Genomic DNA, 22,707 nt, shown 5'->3' with positions numbered 1-22,707 from the left:
TATGTCTGTCCGTCCGTGGAAATCACGCTAACGAAATAAGCTATCGACTTGAAACTTGACACAAGTAGTTGTTATTGATGTAAGTCGGATGGTATTGCAAATGGACCATATCGGACAACGTTTACGTATAGCTTCCATATAAACCATATCGGTCCATATAAACCATATAGCCCCCATGATAAGGTTTGGTTAGGTTAGGTGGCAGCCCGATGAATCAGGCTCACTTAGACTATTCAGTCCATTGTGATACAATAGTGGTGAACTTCTCTCTTATCACTGAGTGCTGCCCGATTCCATGTTAAGCTCAATGACAAGGGTCCTCCTTTTTATAGCCGAGACCGAACGGCGTTCCGCTTAGAGAAGCTGTGAAACACTCAGAAATGTCACCAGCATTACTGAGGTGGGATAATTCACCGCTGAAAAACTTTTTGGTGTTAGGTCGAAGCGGAAATCGAACCCACGACCTTGTTTAGGCGGGCATGCTAACCATTGCACCACGGTGGCTCCCCATGTAGCCCTAATAAAAACCGATCTCCAGATTTTGCTTGCGGATCCTCTGGGAGGAGCAAATTTCATCCGATCCGGTTGAAGTTTGCTACGTGTTGTTAGTATATGGTCTCTAACACCCATGCAAAAATTGGTCCATATCGGTCCATAATTATATATAGCCCCAGATAAACCGATCCCCACATTTTACTTCTTCCCGGATAAACAAATTTCATTTGACTTTGCTAAAATGTGGTACTAATCACGCAAAAATTGGACCATAATTCATAATTCAGTCTGCTAATGTTTTTGGCATGATAAAACTACTGCATCACATAAATTTCAGTGCCGCAAAAAATGAATTTTATCATTGGCAAAATTTTTTTTTGTGAACACCATTCATAAAATAAATAAATTATTTTTTTTTCGCGTGTAGAATGACTGTTAAATGTTTGCCTCGTTAAAGGTTTAGGATTTTCCTGAATTTCAAATAACTTGACATTCTTTCTTTTGGAGGTTGGGGTGAAAAATGAAATCTCTTTTTGGTGAATGGGCTAGTGAACTATTTTCACATTCATTCTCATTGAAGCGTTGTTGTTTTGTCGCCAAATCCTTTTGTGAATTTGTTGCATTTTCTGCACTTTTCGTTGGTTCGTTGTTTTTGCCCTTTTTGGAAAATTAAAAGCCACTTGTGGCCTCCAGTCCTAAACGAGTTTTTCTCTCTATCCCTTGAATGTGTTTTAGGTTCTTATTTTGCCTTTCAAAACTATTCTCACTGGAATGTCCTTTTTTTGCTTCGGGTTGCTAATGTTTCTTTCTTGTATTTTTAAAGGTTTTGTGGTATTTAAGATTGTAAGAACTTCCATAAAGGTTAGCTGGTATTTTAGATGGCATATTCTTAGAATTTGGGGTATATTGGCTTTATCATGTCATTTGTAGCAATTATAGCAATTGGATTTTCTTTCGAACCGATTAAAACTCGATACCTCATGATAGTATTCGCCTCACAAATTTTTGGAGTGGACTATCTCCAGTGGTAGCACGAAAGGTGCAATTTTCAACTTCATAAAAAAGACGAAGAATCTAAAAATGGCTACATCCGCTCGATGGACCCACCGTGGTGCAATGTTTAGCATGCCCGCCTTGAATACACAAGGTCGTGGGTTCGATTCCTGCTTCGAACGAACACCAAAAAGTTTTTCAGCGGTGGATTCTCTAAGTGGTTTCACTGCAATGTGGAACGCCGTTCGGACTTGGCTATAAAAAGGAGGTCCCCTGTCATTGAGCTTAACATGGAATCGGGCAGCACTCAGTGATAAGGGAGAAGTTCACCAATGTGGTATCACTGAATAGTCTAAGTGAGCCTGATACATCGGGCTGCCACCCAACCTAACCAACCTACATCCGCTCGAAAATGGAAATTTTGCAAAATTGCATTTTCGTAGAAAATTTCACTTCTATAGAAAAAAACTTTAATTTCTTTGGGAAATTTTGTCAAAATTGAAATTTCTTTAAAATATTTTGTCATATTTCTAATTTCTGAAGGAAATTTTGTCAAAATTGGAATTTCTATAAGAAATTTTGTCAAAATTGTAATTTCTGTAGGAAATGTTCTCCAAAAATGTAAATTCTAAAAGAAATTTTGTCAAAATTTCAATTTCTACATGAATATTGGAAAATTTAATTACTATAGGAAATTTTGTCAAAATTGGAATTTCTCTTGGAAATTTTGTCAAAATTTCATTTCTGTAGAAATTTTTTATTCAAAATTTCATTTCTATAGGAAATTTTGCAAAATTCCATTTCCATAGAAAAATTTGTCAAAATTTCATTCTATAGTAATGTTTGTCAAAATGTTAGTTTCGTAGAAAATTTTGTGAAAGTTTCATTTCTATAGGAAATTTTCTCAAAATTTCATTTATATAAAAATTTTTGTTGAAATTTCATTTGTATAAAAGTTTTTGTTGAAATTTCATTTCTGTAGAAAATTTTGTCAACATTTTATTTCCATAGAAAAGTTTGTCAAAATTTCATTTCTATAGGAAATTTTGTCAAAAATTTTCTTCTATAGGAAATTTTGTCAAAATTGGAATTTCTTTAAAAAATGTTGTCAAAATTGGAATTTCTTTAAGAAATTTTGTCAAAATTGTAATTTCTAAAAGAAATTTTGTCAATATTACAATTTCTGTAGGAATTTTTTTCAAAAATTCATTTCTATAGAAAAGTTTGTCGGAATTTCATTTCTATAGGAAATTTTGCCAAAATGTTATTTCTATAAGAAATTTTGTCAAACTTTCATTCCTATTAGAAATTTTCTCAAAATTTCATTTATATAATTTTTTTTTTTTGAAATTTCATTTCTGTAGAAAATTTTGTCAACATTTTATTTCCATAGAAAAGTTTGTCAAAATTTCATTCTCTAGGAAATTTTGTCAAAAATGTTCTTCTATAGGAAATTTTGTCAAAATTGGAATTTCTTTAAGAAATTTTATCAAAATTGTAATTTCTGTAGGAAATTTTATCAAAATTTTAATTTCTAAAAGAAATTTTGTCAATATTACAATTTCTATAGGAAATTTTGTCAAAATTAATTTCTATAGAAATGTTTGTCAAAATTTCATTTCTATAGGAAATTTTGTCAAAATTTTATTTCTATAAGAAATTTTGTCAAAATTTTATTTCTATAAGAAATTTTGTCAAAATTTTATTTCTATAAGAAATTTTGTCAAAATTTTATTTCTATAGGAAATTTTGTAAAAATTTCATTACTATAGAAATTTTTGTCAAAATTTCATTTCTAAAGGAAATTTTGTCAAAATTTCATTTATTCAGGAAATTTTGCCACAATTAAATTCTATAGGAAATTTTGTCAATATTTCATTTCTATAGGAAATGTTGTCAAACTTTCATATCTATCGGAAATTTTGTCACAATTTCATTTCTATAGGAGTTTTTGTCAAAGTTGGAATTTCTTTAAAAAATTTTGTCAAAATTGGAATTTCTTTAAGAAATTTTGTCAAAGTTGTAATTTCTAAAAGAAATTTTGTCACAATTTCATTTCTATAGGATATTTTGTCAAAACTTCGTATATATATAGGAAATTTTGTCAAAATTTTATTTTCTTAGGAAATTTTGTCAAAATTTCATTGCTATAGGAAATTTTGTCAAAATTTCGTTTTCGTAGGAAATTTTGTCAAAGTTTTCTATCTCAAAGAAATTTTGTCAAAAACGAAATTTCTATAGCAAATTTTTTAAAAATTGGAATTTCTTTAGGAAATTTTGTCTATAAAATATGTTTTAAAATTTAAATTTTTATGGGGAATTTTCGAAGATTTGGAACGATTATATACCTCCCCTGGGTATGTATGCTAAATGCATTCATTTTGTAACTAATTGTGAACTGTTTGTCAAAAACGTAAATTCTAAAATAAATTTTGTCAAAATTTCAATTTCTATGTGAATTTTGGAAAATTTAATTCCTATAGGAAATTTTGTCAAAATTTCATTTCTATCTGCAATTTAGTCGCAATTTTACATTTTTATTGGCAATTTTTTTTAAATTGGAATTTCTATTGGAAATTTTTTTTTTCAAAATTTCATTTCTATAGGAAATTTTGTCAAAATTCCATTTCCATAGAAAAATTTGTTAAAATTTCATTCTATAGTAATGTTTGTCAAAATGTTAGTTTCGTAGAAAATTTTGTCAAAACTTAAATTTCGTAGCATATTTTGTCGAAATTTCGTTACTACAGAAAATTTTCTCAAAATCTCATTACTAAGAAAATTTGTCAAAATTTCATTTCTATTAGAAATTTTCTCAAAATTTCATTTATATAAAAATTTTTGTTGAAATTTCATTTCTGTAGAAAATTTTGTCAACATTTTATTTCCATAGAAAAGTTTGTCAAAATTTCATTTCTATAGGAAATTTTGTTAAAAATTTTCTTCTATAGGAAATTTTGTCAAAATTTTAATTTCTAAAAGAAATTTTGTCAATATTACAATTTCTATAAGAAATTTTGTCAAAATTTTATTTATATAGGAAATTTTGTAAAAATTTAATTTCTATGGGAACATTTGTCAAAATTTTATTTCTATAAGAAATTTTGTCAAAATTTTATTTCTATAAGAAATTTTGTCAAAATTTTATTTCCATAGGAAATTTTGTAAAAATTTAATTTCTATAGAAAATTTTGTAAAAATGTCATTTCTAAAGGAAATTTTGTCAAAATTTAAATTTCAACTTTGAAATTTTGTCAAAGTTGGAATTTCTTTAAAAAATTTTGTCAAAATTGGAATTGAAATTTAAGAAATTTTGTCAAAATTGTAATTTCTAAAAGAAATTTTGTTAAAATTAAAATTTCTATAGGAAATTTGGCAAAATTTCATTTCTATATGAAATTTGGCAAAATTTCATTTCTATAGGAAATTTTGTCACCAATTCATTTCTATAGGAAATTTTGTCACCAATTCATTTCTATAGGAAATTTCTTCAAAATTTCGTATATAAAGGAATTTTTTTCCAAATTTCGTATATAAAGGAAATTTTGTCAAAATTTCATTTTCGTAGGAAATTTTGTCAAAATTTCATATTTAAAAGAAATTTTGTCAAAAATGAAATTTCTATAGAAAATTTTGTAAAAATTGGAATTTCTATAGGAAATTTTGTCAAAATTGGAATTTCTATAAAATATGTTGTCAAAATTTAAATTTTTATGGGAATTTTTCGCAAATTTGGAATGATTATATACCTCCCCTGGGTGTGTATGCTAAATGTGTTGATTTTGTAACTTATTGTGAACTGTTCACCGAAGTCGGTTTTGACCATTTTATCCTTTGTTTTTATATTGCGATCCTTTCTATAGCAATTTTAATATTAAAATGGTTTTTCAAAAATTCTCCTATATGGTATTAAATTTGTTCATGTTTTTTCCTAGGTTCCACTTGGTCACGGCGGTCATGGTAACATGGTCATAGTTGGCCATTGCAGATCACTTGAGAATTTATGAGGATTTCCAATTACACAGAGTAGTAGTGGAGGGCAAGGGACATTTTGTGGGATTCTTTTAGCCATTATTTCTACATATGTGTGATTGGGAATATTATCGTGTGTGCATGTGTGTGTGTGAGGGGGAAATGCGGTTTTCTTGTTGAGTTGGGAATAAAAAAATCAACCAAACATTTTTCCAGATAACATCTAAGAAAATTATTTCGATAAAATTTATTGCTTTTCTGGATATACATGCAGTATAAATTCGAATATTTAGCGTTATGTTAGCTTAAAAAATATCGACTATAAATACGATTATGGCTACAAAAATATATTTCTTGGGACCCCTATGCTTGTTAACCTTCCAAAGAAGTAGCTGGTTACGTCAATGACATTGCCCAGGCACCCAGGTGACAATTCATCATTTTGAAATTTCAAAAGGTATCGTAAAAGTTTCATTTAACACCGAAATCTATTTTAGCCATTGTTAACTATTCCCCTTAACAATAAAAGGGTCACCTTTAAGCCACATTTCCTTTGATTTTGTATTCAATATGCGAACAAAATATACAACATTTTGGGTGCGTTATCAGGGCTTGCTAGATGGTTCATTAGACTTTTCCCATGCGTGTTGACTCCAAATGCTTATGTGTTTATGTTTATTACCCCATATCTAGGGATTTTTCTCACGAAAAGAATAGCAAAACCCGTAAAGGTCATAAATCACGCAAAACAAAAATGTGCGTTACTTTCCAAAGGTCAAAATGTGGTTAAAAAGTCGTAAAAAATCAAGGCGAGGCAAAAATATTTGCACAGTTGTCCATGTCAGGAAGCAATGAAAACGGATATTTAACTTAATTTATTTTAACTATCAGTTATCTATGAACTCATATATTACTAGCATTCCGCTGGTGACAAATTTAATCTGGTACATTACAAAAAATCGCTCACAACAATAAAAACAAAACAAAATAAAAATCAATATAAAAATTTTCTGTAGAAAATTTTGTCAAAATTTAGTGGGTAAAGGAATTTTTGTTTTAAATTGCAATTTCTGTAATACAAAATTTGTAGACTTAGCCAAAGGTCCTTCTATAAGAAATTTGATCAACAATTCATTTCAATGGATTTTTTTTTCAAAATTCAGTCCTATAAGAAAATTTGTACAAATTTTAGTTTATAGGAAATTTTGCATACATTTATTTCATAGGAAATTTTGTCAAAATTTCATTTCTATAGAAAATTTTGTCAAAATTTCATTTTGATAGGAAAGTTTTGTTAAAATTTCATTCCTATAAGAAATTTTAGTCAAGATTTAATCGCCAATTTTTGTCAATTTCATGCCGATGGTAAGTTTTGTCAAAGCTTCTTTTCTAAAAGGTGGTTAAATTGCAGGGGCCGATGTTGATTTTGAATAAAACACAAACTATTTAGGAAATTATTGTAATTTTATTTTATTATGATATATTGGTATTACTCAATTATGTATGGAACAAAATATCGGCCAAGTGGGCGTCGCGACCTCGGTGGCGCACCTTCATCTGATGGTCCAAATTTTCGATGACGCTGAGGCTAGAGGTTCTATGTCGTTAATGTGCCGAATTATATCATCCTTTAGCTCTTGAATTGTTGCTGGCTTATCGACGTACACCTTTTCTTTCAAATAAAAAAGTCCAACGGTGTCAAATCACATGATCTTGGCGGCCAATTGACATCGCCATTACGTGAGATAACACGGCCATTGAATTTGTTGCGCAAAAGAGCCATTGTTTCGTTAGCTGTTGCCATTTCTTGGAATCATTTAACACGTTGTTGGATTGTGTTCTCTCCATGGATCAAATTGAGTAAGTCTGAAATAGAGAAATGTTAAATAAAATTCGGAAAAAACTTGGCCTTTAGGTGTGGTTCACATTCAACATCGGTCCTTACAATTTAACCACCCTATAAGAAATTTTGCAAATTTAATTTCGATGGAAAATTTTATCAAAATTTCATTTCTTTATAAAATTTTGTGAAAATTACAGTTCTATGGGATTTTTTTTTAATTTCAGTTTTTTTTTGGGAAAAATTGTCAAAATTTCATTTCTATTGGAAATTTTATCAAAATTCCATTCTTTTGGAATTTTTGGAAAAATTTAATTGCCCAAGGAATTTTGTCAAGATTTAATTTCTTTCGGAAATTTTATGAAAATTTAATTTCTATGGAAATTTGATCACAATTTCATTTCTATAGGAAATTTGATCACAATTTCATTTCTTTAGGAAATTTTGTGCATTTTGTCAAAGTTTAATTTCTGTAGGAAATGTTGACTTAATGTCATTTCTATAAGAAATTTGGTCAATATTTAATTTGTGTATGAATTTTTATCAATTGCATTACGATGGGAATTTTTTTCAAAATTTCATTCCTATAAAAAATTTTGTCAATTTCATTTCGATGGGATATGTTTCATCTCTATTGGAAATTTTTTCAAAATTCCATTCTTTTGAGAATTTTTGAAAAATTTAATTGCCGAAGGAGTTTATGCCAAGATTTCATTTCTATCGGAAATTTTATGTAAATTCCTTTTTTATAGGAAATTTGGTCCAAATTTCATTTCTATAGACAATTTTGCCAATATTTAAATTTTATATGAGATTTGGTCCAGATTTAATTTCTATGCCAAGATTTAAAATTTGTCAATGCACCATAGAAATTGAAATTTCTATAGAAGTTTTTGTCAAAATTTTATTTCTATAGGAAATTTCAAATTGGTGCTAATAGTTTCGTTATTGATTCAATCCTCTCAAATTTTGTCACTTTCATTTCGATGGGATATATTGTCAAAATTTCATCTCTATTGGAAATTTTTTCAAAATTCCGTTCTTTCGTTATTGATCAATCCTCTCAAATTTTGTCAATTTCATTTCGATGGGAAATGTTGTCAAAATTTCATCTCTATTGGAAATTTTTTCAAAATTCCATTCTTTTGAGAATTTTAGGAAAATTTAATTGCCGAAGGAGTTTTTGCCAAGATTTCATTTCTGTCGGAAATTTTGTGAAAATTCCTTTTTTTATAGGAAATTTGGTCCAAATTTCATTTCTATAGACAATTTTGCCAATATTTAAATTTTATATGAGATTTGGTCCAGATTTAATTTGTTTGTCAAGATTTAAAATTTGTCAATGTCCTATAGAAATTGAAATTTCTATAGAAATTTTTGTCAACATTTTATTTCTATAGGTAATTTTAAATTGGTGCTAATAGTTTCGTTATTGATTCAATCCTCTCAAATTTTGTGAATTTCATTTCGATGGGAAATATTGTCAAAATTTCATCTCTATTGGAAATTTTTTCAAAATTCCATTCTTTTGAGAATTTTAGAAAAATTTAATTGCCGAAGGAGTTTTTGCCAAGATTTCATTTCTATCGGAAATTTTGTGAAAATTCCTTTGTATAGGAAATTTGGTCCAAATTTTATTTCTATAGACAATTTTGCCAATATTTAAATATTATATGAGATTTGGTCCAGATTTAGTTTCTATTTAAAATTTGTCAATGTCTATTTTCTATAGAAGTTTTTGTCAAAATTTTATTTCTATAGGAAATTTCAATTTGGTGCTAATAGTTTCGTTATTGATTCAATCCTCTTCACTGTCATTACACCACGTCTTTAAAAATTTCTCCAACTGTATTTCTCAAGTATCGCAAACGTATCCTATCTTGTAAATCAATTTGATTTCAGGAAATGTTAACCGCTTATGACCTTAAACTGCGTCACCAAAGCCTTAAGGAAAGTGATATCCCCCATTGTATCATAAACATATTTGGTGGCCATGAATATTTCACCGGAAACAGTAGTAAGAGGAGGTGCCAAAAAAATCACTGTGGAAGACAATGATGAAAGGAAAGCTCCAAGGCGAAAACGAAAAATTAAGGACATTCACGCATAGTTTGTTGTTTTACGAGGACATACAATATTGCGAAGAACTTAACGAAGTTATAGTTAAATTTTACAAATTGACCGCAGTTAAATGAAAACTGCCGAATATAGTGATACGAAAGGAAAATTAATTACACTTCCATGCAATTATGTTGGCTTTGATGGTGTTGGTAGCTTTATATCTTTTTCCACCAAGCCCCTAGAGCTGGGTGTAAACACGGCCATAATAAAATATTATTCACTCAATGATAGGACGGAAAAAATTTGACTTGCAAAAATATTTAATATTGCGTGTCTAAGCAAATTAATTTGAAAATTTATAGTAAATCTCCTAAAAGTATGCTATGGATTTAGGCCCCTACATGTATGTCGTATAGAATATTTATTGGTGTTCTGAAGACTGACAATACTGGTGTGCTTTAAATGTCTTTAAAATAAGAGTGTGTTTCACACAAATTTACAAAATTATTTTGAAATCCTACCATCGGATTTTCCTTTTCATAAAAGATATATGTTTTGAAAATTGAATTAAATTTTCTTGTTTTCTATAGAAATTGTAATTATGGCGATATATGTGAAAATGCAATTTTGACAAAAAGTTCTCATATACATAAAATGTTGACACAATTTACTGTAGAAATAAAATATTGACAAAATTTTGATATAGAAATGAAACTAAAATAGAAATTTCAATTTTAACAAAATTTCCTTAAAAAAAATTAGACAACATTTCCTATAGAAATGAAATTTTATCTAAGTTTTGTTGTTTTTCATTTTTGACCATTTTGACTAATACCTTATGTTTTCTTTTATAAATAAGCTCGAGGTTGAAGTTTAATTTCATTTTCCTTTTTATTTTTATAATTCCATAGCTACCACAGCAACAGAAATGAGAGGACAACGCCAGTGATATTGGTTTTAACTTTATTTCTTTTGCTTAATCCCGTCGATTTCCGAAGGACAAAATTTTCACTAGGAATGAAAATTTTCACAAAATTTCCTATAAAAATGAAATTACGATGAAACATCCTATAGATATGAAATGTTCAGAAAATTTTCTATCGAAATTTTAATTTTGACAAAATTTCCTATAGAAATGAAATTTTGACAAAATTTCCAAGAGAAATGGAATGTTGACAATATTTACTATACAAAATTCCAATTTTGACAAAATTTTCGATAGAAATGAAATTTCGACTAAATTTCCAATAGAAATGAAATGTTGACAAAATTCCTATAGAAATGAAATTTTGGCAGAATTTCCTATAGAAAGTTTGATAAAATTTCCTATTGAAATGAAATTTTGACAAACATTTCTATAGAAATTTTGATAAAGTTAAAAAAATTCTTTTAGAAATTAAATTTTAAAAAAATTCCCATAGAAATGAAATTTTGATGAAATTTCCTATAGAAGTGAAATTTTTGCAAAATTTCCAAGAGAAATGGAATGTTAATAAAATTTCATATAGAAATGAAATTTTGACAAAATTCCTATAGAAATGAAATTTCGATCAAATTACAAATTGAAATAATATTTTGACGTAGTTTCCAATAGAAATGAAATTTTGACAATATTCCTAAAGAAATGAAATGTTGACAAAATTTCCTATAGAAATGAAATTGTGACAATTGATAGGATGACCCAATTTCCTATAGAAATTAATTTATAATTTTGACAAAATTTCCTTTAGAAATTAAATTTTTACAAAATTTCCTATAGAGGTGAAATTTTCATAAAATTTCCTATAGGAATGAAATTTTCATAAAATTTCCTATAGAAAAGAAATTTTGACCGAATTTCCAATATAAACGAAATTTTGATGTAATTTCCATAAGAAATGAAATTTTGACAATATTTCTTAATTTTCTTTTTCCTATAGAAAAGAAATTTTGGCAATTGAAAGGATGACCAAATTTTCTATAGAAATTAATTTATAATTTTAAATTATAAATTTTCTATCGAAATTTCAATTTTGCCAAAATTTCATTTCTATAGGAAATTTTGTCAAAATTGAAATTTCCATAGAAAATTTATAATTTAATTTATAATTTAAAATTATAAATTAATTTCTGTAGAAAATTTGGTCATCCTTTCAATTGCCAAAATTTCCAAGAGAAATGGAATGTTGACAACATTTACTATACAAAATTCCAATTTTGACAAAATTTTCGATAGAAATGAAATTTCGACTAAATTTCCAATAGAAATGAAATTTTGACAGAATTCCTATAGAAATGAAATGTTGGCAAAATGTCCTATAGAAATTAAAGTTTGATAAAATTTCCTATTGAAATGAAATTTTGACAAAATTTTCATTAGAAATGAAATGATAAAATTAAAAACATTCTTATAGAAATGAAATTGTAAAAAATTTCCCATAGAAATGAAATTTTGATGATGATTTTGATTCCATTTAGAAATGGAATGTTAATAAAATTTCCTATAGAAATGACATTTTGACAAAATTCCTATAGAAATGAAATGTTGACAAAATTTCCAACAAAAATGAAATTTTGACAAAATTTCCTAAAGAAATGAAATTTTGATCAAATTTCCAATTGAAATAATATTTTGACGTAATTTCCAATAGAAATGAAATTTTAACAATATTCCTAAAGAAATGAAATGTTGACAAAATTTCCCATAGAAATGAAATTGTGACAATTGATAGGATGACCCAATTTCCTATAGAAATTAATTTATAATTTTGACAAAATTTCCTTTAGAAATGAAATTTTGACAAAATTTACTATAGAGGTGAAATTTTGAGAAAATTTACTGAATAAATGAAATTTTTACAAAATTTCTTGTAGAAATGAAATTTTCATAAAATTTCCTATAGAAATGAAATTTTGACAAAATTCTTTAAATTTCTTTTTCCTATAGAAAAAAAATTTTGGCAATTGAAAGGAGACTAAATTTTCTATAGAAATTAATTTATAATTTTAAATTAGAAATGAAATTTTGACCGTATTTCCAATATAAACGAAATTTTGACGTAATTTCCATAAGAAATGAAATTTTGACAATATTCCTTAATTTTCTTTTTCCTATAGAAAAGAAATTTTGGCAATTGAAAGGATGACCAAATTTTCTATAGAAATTAATTTATAATTTTAAATTATAAATTAAATTATAAATTTTCTATCGAAATTTCAATTTTGCCAAAATTTCATTTCTATAGGAATTTCAATTTTGCCAAAATTTCATTTCTATAGGAAATTTTGTCAAAATTGAAATTTCGATAGAAAATTTATAATTTAATTTATAATTTAAAATTGTAAATTAATTTCTGTAGAAAATTTGGTCATCCTTTCAATTGCCAAAATTTCCAAGAGAAATGGAATGTTGACGACATTTACTATACAAAATTCCAATTTTGACAAAATTTTCGATAGAAATGAAATTTCGACTAAATTTCCAATAGAAATGAAATTTTGACAGAATTCCTACACTGTTAGAAAAATATGTTTTTCATATGTTCCGATTTAAACAAAATGTGTTTCGGGCACGATTTTAAACCACAATATATTTAAGTGCAAACATGTAATGTTCCTAAACTAACACTAAATATTTGGGACATCTATGTTAATATGTTAGAATATATTATGTTTGGGGTATGAATGTTTCATAAAAATCATATGTGTGAATACAAACATATATAAATTTACAAATTTCGACTAAACATACATATGTTGTGATATTTTATTCAAAGTGGCAGAGAGAGTATAGAGAAAGAAATAGAGATGGAAACCGGGAGAGTTGACGAAAGATATCAATATAACACAGCAAAAGAGTCAAAAGAGAACAATTTCTGTGAAACCGCTTGTATGTTGTTTCGGAAAACTGTTTTATGATAAGGCCAAAAATTTGATATGTTTAAGTCTAAATATTATTTAATTTGAATAAAGAGAATATACATTCTGAACCAAGAGAATATACATTTGAAAAACAAACAGCATATGTTTTCGCCTTGAGAGCAGCATTTTATGTATGTGTGGACATGTGTTTTGTTTATCATTTTGGCATTATGGCCACAATTTTTTTCTTGGTTTGTTACAAGAAATCAGGGGTCTTCATAAAAATAACGAAAGGGCACTATACTCTTTTTAGAGTATAGTGCCCTTTAGTGACAGTAAAATGAAATAAGGAGGAAATAGTGAAAAATTACACAGTAAAATGTAAAAAAACAAACTTTAGTTCTTCTTTATTAAAAAGTAGTCCACGAGGAGTTGACGGACACCATCAAATATAAAAGCGGGCATTGAGTTCGAGTTTTACAGCTAAAACAATTTAAAAAGTTTATTTTCTTTAAAATGAATTATTAAAGAAAAATAAAAGGAATTTTAGAGCGATGGTGTTAAATGCTAGTAAAAAACTGTTCACTCCTAAATAAATTTATGTTTATATTATAAAATTATGTATGTATGTTTATACTCGACTCCACGTTCTTCTTTTGTTAGTTTTTGAATTCCTTCCAAATTTTAAAGTTTTGTACAAAAACAGTTTTTTATTACAAGATTGTTATTTTTGCAATAAAAAATAATATTTTATCCAAAAATCAGTCAATTTCGTTTATATCAAGCACTGTTACTGACTATAAATCTTTAATAACGCATATTTCGAAGTTTCATTAAAAAAAATAATATAGTATAAATATAAATGTGTAAATTAAAAAAAAAAAAAACAAAACAACAAAAAAAATGTTCGGTCGGAGCAGGGATTGAACCCACGACCCTTTGCATGCAAGGCAGACATGCTAACCACTGCTCCACGTGGCAAACAAATGTATGTTTCTGTTAAATAATGTTATGTTTGCATGGGCTCGTGGGCGCTGCAAACTATGCTATATAAATGTAACTTAAAACGATAATTATCTACTGGTGACTATAACAGCTACGTAGCCCAGTGGATAGTGTGTTGGCTTACAAACTGTATGGTCCTCGGTTCGATTCTCCGTGCAGGCGAAAGGTAAAATTTAAAAAATTTATAAAAGGGAATAATTTCTTCAACATTATTTGTATTACAGAAAAAGGTGCCAATAACTAAAAAATTTCGTGGAAGTGAAAATTACGAGTATGTTAGGGAATGAGCACAATCGTGTTTGGGAAAAATTCTTCCAAGCATATAATATTTTTGGCTCAAAATGCTTCCAAACATATAATATGTTCACATAAAACAAACATATTAATGTTTCGGCAGTATGCAATAATATATGTGCTTCCTGCAAAATATGTTTGGAACATATGTTAAAGTAGCGATTTTTTTTGAGGGTGTATAGAAATGAAATCTTGGCAAAATTTCCTATAGAAATTAAAGTTTGATAAAATTTCCTATTGAAATGAAATTTTGACAAAATTTTCTTTAGAAATGAAATTTTGATAAAATTAAAAACATTCTTATAGAAATGAAATTGTAAAAAATTTCCCATAGAAATGAAATTTTTATGATGATTTTGATTCCATTTAGACATGGAATGTTAATAAAATTTCCTATAGAAATGACATTTTGACAAAATTCCTATAGAAATGAAATGTTGACAAAATTTCCAACAAAAATGAAATTTTGACAAAATTTCCTATAGAAATGAAATTTTGATCAAATTTCCAATTGAAATAATATTTTGACGTAATTTCCAATAGAAATGAAATTTTGACAATATTCCTAAAGAAATGAAATGTTGACAAAATTTCCCATAGAAATGAAATTGTGACAATTGATAGGATGACCCAATTTCCTATAGAAATTAATTTATAATTTTGACAAAATTTCCTATAGAGGTGAAATTTTGAGAAAATTTACTGAAGAAATGAAATTTTTACAAAATTTCTTGTAGAAATGAAGTTTTCATAAAATTTCCTATAGAAATGAAATTTTGACAAAATTCTTTAAATTTCTTTTTCCTATAGAAAAAAATTTTGGCAATTGAAAGGAGACTAAATTTTCTATAGAAATTAATTTATAATTTTAAATTATAAATTAAATTATAAATTTTCTATCGAAATTTCATTTTTGACAAAATTTCCTGTAGAAATGCAATTTTGGTAAAATTTCCAAGAGAAATGGAACGTTGACAAAATTTATTATACAAAATTCCAATTTTGACAAAATTTTAGATAGAAATGAAATTTGGACTAAATTACCAATAGAAATGAAATTTTGACAAAATTCCTATAGAAATGAAATGTTGGCCAAATTTCCTATAGAAATAAAAGTTTGATAAAATTTCCTATTGAAATAAAATTTTGGCCAAATTTCCTATAGAAATAAAAGTTTGATAAAATTTCCTATTGAAATAAAATTTTGGCAAAATTTTCTATAGAAATGAAATTTTGATAAAATTAAAAAATTCTTATAGAAATGAAATAAAAACAAGTATATACGGCCGTAAGTTCGGCCAGGCCGAATCTTATGTACCCTCCACCATGGATTGCGTAGGAACTTCTACTAAAGGCTGTCATCCACAATCGAATTACTTGGGTTGCGATAGCACTTGCCGATGGCAAGGTATCGTAAAACTTTTTAACACTGTCTTCTAAATTGTAAGTTAGCCCATACGGGGTATATATTAAACAAAAAAAGGCCGATTAACTACGTATATAATCTAGTTTGACAAAATTTTCTATAGAAATGAAACCTTGACAACATTTTCTATAGAAATAAAATTTTGACAAAATTTTCTATAGAAATAAAAATTTGACAAAATTTTCTATAGAAATAAAAACTTGACAAAATTTTCTATAGAAATAAAATGTTGACAAAATTTTCTATAGCAATACAATTTTGACAAAAATTTCTATAGAAATAAAATGTTGACAAAATTTTGTATAGAAATGAAATTTTGACAACATTTTGTATAGAAATAAAATGTTGACAAAATTTTCTACAGAAATAAATTTTTTACAAAATTTTCTATAGAAATAAAATTTTGACAAACATTTCTATAGAAATAAACTTTTGACAAAACTTTCTATAGAAATGAAAGTTTAACAAAACTTTCTATAGTAATAAAATTTGACAAAATTTTCTATGGAAATAAAGTTTTGGTAGATTACAAAATTTTCTATAGAAATAAAATTTTGACAAAATTTTCTATGGAAATAAAATTTTGACAAACATTTGTATAGAAATAAACTTTTGACAAAACTTTCTATAGAAATGAAATTTTGACAAAACTTTCTATAGTAATAAAATTTGACAAAATTTTCTATGGAAATAAAGTTTTGGTAGATTATTTTTGGCGATATGGACCAATTTTTGTGTAATAAGTCATCGGCTATATATAACTAAAGACCGATATGGACCAATTTTTACATGGCTGTTAGAGGCCATATATTGACAAAATGTACCAAATTTCAACCGTATCGGATGACTTTTGCTCCTCCAAGAGGTTCCGGACGTCAAATCTGGGGACGGTTTATATGGGAACTATATATAATTATGGACCGATATGGACCAATTTTTGCATGGTTGTTAGAGACCATATACTAACACCATGTACCAAATTTGAACTGGATCGGATGAATTTTGCTCTTCCAAGAGGCTCCGGAGGTCAAATCTGGGGATCGGTTTATATGGGGGCTATATATAATTATGGACCGATATGGACCAATTTTTGCATGGTTATTAGAGGCCGTAAACTAACATCAGGTACCAAATTTCAACCGGATCGGATAAATTTTGCCCCTCCAAGAGGCTCCGGAGGTCAAATCTGGGGATCGATTTATATGGGGGCTATATATAATTATGGACCGATATGGACCAATTTTTGCATGGTTGTTAAAAACCGTATACTAAGACCACGTACTAAATTTCAACCGGATCGGATGAATTTTGCTCCTCCAAAAAGCTCCGGTCGTCAAATCTGGGGATCGGTTTATATGGGAGCTATATATAATTATGGACCGATATGGACCAATTTTTGCATGGTTGTTAGAGGCCGTATACTAACATCAGGTACCAAATTTCAACCGTATCGGATGAATTTTGCCCCTCCAAAAGTCTCCGGAGGTCAAATCTGGGGATCGGTTTATATGGGGGCTATATATAATTATGGACCGATATGGACCAATTTTTGCATGGTTGTTAGAGACCATATACTAACATCAGGTACCAAATTTCAATCGGATCGGATGAATTTTGCCCCTCCAAGAGGTTCCGGAGGTCAAATCTGGGGATCGGTTTATATGGGGGCTATGCGTAAACGTGGTCCGATATGGCCCATTTTCAATACCATCCGACCTACATCAATAACAACTACTTGTGCCAAGTTTCAAGTCGATAGCTTGTTTCGTTCGGAAGTTAGCGTGATTTCCACAGACGGACGGACAGCCGGACAGACGGACAGACGGACGGACGGACAGACGGACAGACGGACGGACGGACGGACATGCTTAGATCGACTCAGAATTTCACAATATTTCGATGTGTTACAAACGGAATGACAAAGTTAATATACCCCCATCCTATGGTGGAGGGTATAAAAAAATCCCATAGAAATGAAATTTTGATGAAATTTCCTATAGAAGTGAAATTTTGGCAAAATTTCCAAGAGAAATGGAATGTTAATACAATTTCCTATAGAAATGAAATTTTGACAAAATTCCTATAGAAATGAAATGTTGGCAAAATTTCCAACAAAAATGAAATTTTGACAAAATTTCCTATAGAAATGAAATTTCGATCAAATTTCCAATTGAAATAATATTTTGACGTAATTTCCAATAGAAATGAAATTTTGACAATATTCCTAAAGAAATGAAATGTTGACAAAATTTCCTATAGAAATGAAATTGTGACAATTGATAGGATGACCCAATTTTCTATAGAAATTAATTTATAATTTTGACAAAATTTCCTTTAGAAATGAAATTTTAACAAAATTTCCTATAGAGGTGAAATTTTCATAAAATTTCCTATAGAAATGAAATTTTGACCGAATTTCCAATATAAACGAAATTTGGACGTAATTTCCATAAGAAATGAAATTTTGACAATATTCCTTAATTTTCTTTTTCCTATAGAAAAGAAATTTTGGCAATTGAAAGGATGACCAAATTTTCTATAGAAATTAATTTATAATTTTAAATTATAAATTAAATTATAAATTTTCTATCGAAATTTCAATTTTTCCAAAATTTCATTTCTATAGGAATTTCAATTTTGCCAAAATTTCATTTCTATAGGAAATTTTGTCAAAATTGAAATTTCGATAGAAAATTTATAATTTAATTTATAATTTAAAATTGTAAATTAATTTCTGTAGAAAATTTGGTCATCCTTTCAATTGCCAAAATTTCCAAGAGAAATGGAATGTTGACAAAATTTACTATACAAAATTCCAATTTTGGCAACATTTTCGATAGAAATGAAATTTCGACTAAATTACCAATGGAAATGAAATTTTGACAAAATTCCTATAGAAATGAAATGTTGGTAAAATTTCCTATAGAAATAAAAGTTTGATAAAATTTCCTATTGAAATAAATTTTGACACAATTTCCAACAAAAATGAAATTTTGACAAAATTTCCTATAGAAATGAAATTTCGATCAAATTTCCAGTTGAAATAATATTTTGACAAAATTTCCTATAGAAATGAAATTGTGACAATTGAAGGGATGACCTAATTTCCTATAGAAATTAATTTATAATTTTGACAAAATTTCCTTTAGAAATGAAATTTTGTCAAAATTTCCTATAGACGTGACATTTTGAGAAATTTTCCTTTAGAAATGAAATTTTCACAAAATTTATTATAGAAATGAAATTTTCATAAAATTTCCTATAGAAATTAAATTTTCACCGAATTTCCAATATAAATGAAATTTTGACGTAATTTCCATAAGAAAAGAAATTTTGACAAAATTCCTTAAATTTCTTTTTCCTATAGAAAATAAATTTTGGCAATTGAAAGGATGACCAAATTTCCTATAGAAATTAATTTATAATTTTAAATTAATTTATAATTTTGAATTATAAATTAATTATATTTTTTAGAAATGTAATGTTGAAAGAATTTTCTATAAAAATGAAATTTTGACAAAATTTCCTATAAAAATGAAGGTTTGACAAAATTTCCTATATAAATGAAATTTTGACAAAATTTCCTATAAAAATGAAATTTTCACAACATTTCCTGTAGAAATGAAATTTTCACAAAATTTCCTATAGAAATGAAATTTATCTAATTATACATATCTAATTGTCCATAAAGATCGAAAAATAATTGTATAATTAGATATAATGCATTTGGACGTCAATTGCCTGTTTCGGTATCAGGCTAACATGAAATATAAGAAATGAAATTTTCACAAAATTTCATATAGAAATGAATTTTTCACAAAATTTCCTATAGAAATGAAATTTTGACAAAATGTTCTAACGAAATTTCAATTTTGAGAAATTTTCCTGTATAAATGAAATTTTAACAAAATTTAATATACAAATGAAATTTTAACAAATTTCTTGGTGATATGAAATTTTGACAAAATATTCTAGAGAAACCTTATTCCATTCCAGAAATTCCATTTTTGACAAACAGTTTTTATACAACGAAAAGGAAAACTTGTGCCTTTTGTGGCATTCTTAAATCTCTAATTGTGTGCATATATTCTGGGAAATCACAGAAATATTAGAAGTGCTTCTTTCTGCCCTGTGATTACATTTCATTGTAGACTTCTTTATAAAGAGTAATAAAAAGTTAATTGGTAAAATTTGTTAAAGCAACAAATAAGCTTTGGTTCGTTAAACATGGTGATTGAGTAAATCTTTGTACAAATTTCGATTTTGTTTCACTAAGCTTTTCATCTCTTCTCCTACGAGTGGAAAGTAATGGGAGAAAAATAAACAAAATTCATTTTGACGCTTTGAGTAATAAACGAATTGGAAAAAGTCTTAAAAATTTTATGACGCTTTTGCAGATGAAATTTAATTAAATGTCGGCAAATTCTTTTCAAATTGTGCGGGTGACGGTCGAGTAGTAAACGAGTGAACCCACCAAACGTGTGATTGATAAGATGATTCTACTTGGAAGGATTTTTAGGCAGTGCAATTAAAGTTGAGTTGCTTTTTTTGTTGTTTTTTTTTTTCATTTGGGTACATCATCTGGTTCGTATCAGTTGAATTTAATACTCTTCGTGGATCACAAGCACGTCCTCAAATTTGTCGTTTCAGTTTAATGATGGACAGTGGGATAGATGGTGTTTTCTTTAAGTGATTAATATATATATGAGAGTTGTTTCTTAATCTCAATCAATATGACAGATGATTTACCGTTTTATTCTGTAGCTTAACTTGTGTAAGGTCACAGTTACAGTTAAACTTTATCCACTTATGGTTTTTACCATAACCACCTAGTTAATTAGAGCTTTCATACCGTGACGATCCGCTGGACTCCAATGATTATAGCGCCAATCCATAATTTCTTTAAGCTCAGACGTCTTCCGCCAGTGTTACTGTTGTCGTATTTTGCAACCTTTCTGACATCATGCGACTTTTTTAAAATATGCAAATACGAATGCGACTAAAGTCGCACAAAAGGGAAGTATTTAAATTTGAAGCAATTTTTATAAATGGGAATTCATCGCCGTGCGCCTTACGCGAAGCAACCGTTGTACAATGGCCCGCCTTGTATACAAAGGGATACAACCCCAGTTTCGACTAAATGTGTTTCTGCTGTGGATGCCTAAAGGGTGATACGGTCAAAATTTGGTCAAGGGAAAACGCGTGTAAATCGGTGAAATCGTTTATTTAAAAAATCAAATTAAATTTCTTTTTCAAGTTCAATTAGTATAAAATTCAGGAAAAATATTCAGTTAGGCTTTCGCTTTTCCAAATCCGAATTGCCGGGCCTCACGCTTGACACCTGGCATCAGATTTGGTACAGCCACCTTGTCCACCTTCTTCGCCGCAGAAAGCCAGTTTGCCTTGAAGTGCTGCTCGTCCTTAGCAGTTTTTTTGGTCTTCTTTAGGTTCCGCTTGACAATATCCCAGTATTTCTCAATTGGGCGGAGCTCTGGCGTGTTGGGAGGGTTCTTGTCCTTGGGAACCACCTGCACGTTGTTGGCGACGTACCACTCCATGGCCTTTTTACCGTAATGGCAAGATGCCAAATCCGGCCAAAACAGTACGGAACAACCGTGTTTCTTCAGGAAAGGCAGCAGACGTTTATTCAAACACTCTTTCACGTAAATTTCTTGGTTGACAGTCCCGGAAGTTATGAAAATGCTGCTTTTCAAGCCACAGGTACAGATGGCTTGCCAAACCAGATATTTCTTTGCGAACTTTGACAGTTTTATATGCTTGAAAATATCTGCTACCTTTCCCTTTCCTTTTGCCGTATAAAACTCCTGTCCCGGAAGCTGCTTGTAGTCGCCTTTGACGTAGGTTTCGTCGTCCATTACCACGCAGTCAAACTTCGTCAGCATCGTCGTGTACAGCCTCCGGGATCGCGCTTTGGCCGTCGTATTTTATTTATCATCGCGATTTGGAGTCACTACCTTCTTGTAAGTCGATAGTCCGGCTCGCTTTTTGGCTCGATGCACGGTTGTAGACGATACACCCAGCTTATTTGCGGCATCTCGGAGAGAGAGGTTAGGGTTTCGCTTGAAACTACCGGCAACTCTCTTTGTCGTCTTAGCGGCTTCCGGTTTTCGATTTCCCTACGATCCAGACTTCCTGGCTGTCCACAAATGTTCCCCAAACACTTTAATTACATTTGTAACGGTTGATTTGGCAACTTTTAGCGATTTTGCCAGCTTTGCGTGCGAGTAGCTCGGATTTTCGCGATGCGCGAGCAAAATTTTGATACGCTGCTCTTCTTGCTTGGACGGCATTTTGACAACTGAAGAGTGAATTCCAAAATCAAAATAGGAGCAACATTCTACACACACACCTTCAAAATGGGGGGTGTTCAGGCTTTTTAAATGCAAAATTGAAAGAAAAACGCCAAGTTTATATTGACCAAATTTTGACCGTATCACCCTTTAAGTACTTTACCGCAATGTGAGACGCCGTTTGAATTCGGCTATAAAAAAGAGTTCACTTCTCATCAGCATTGCTATAACAAAATTTTATTTTGGACCAAGTTTTTTCCAAAATAGGACCAAAATTCTCTCCAGTGGACTAAATTTCGAAGAAAAGTGCCTTTAAAATAATTTATTGTTGTACATAGTCATAAATTGACATCGGATTCAAAACACAAACTTTTCAACTTTTTAAAATTTGGAAAAGTAAACTTTTTGAATAGGCCCAAGTTTTAAATTCAATTTTGCCTAATAATAACTAAAGTTGAAATTCATTAAGA

This window comes from Haematobia irritans, chromosome 2, assembly GCF_050003625.1.
Source record: "Haematobia irritans isolate KBUSLIRL chromosome 2, ASM5000362v1, whole genome shotgun sequence".
Taxonomy (NCBI): Eukaryota; Metazoa; Arthropoda; class Insecta; order Diptera; family Muscidae; genus Haematobia; species Haematobia irritans.
This window is presented reverse-complemented; position numbering follows the sequence as displayed.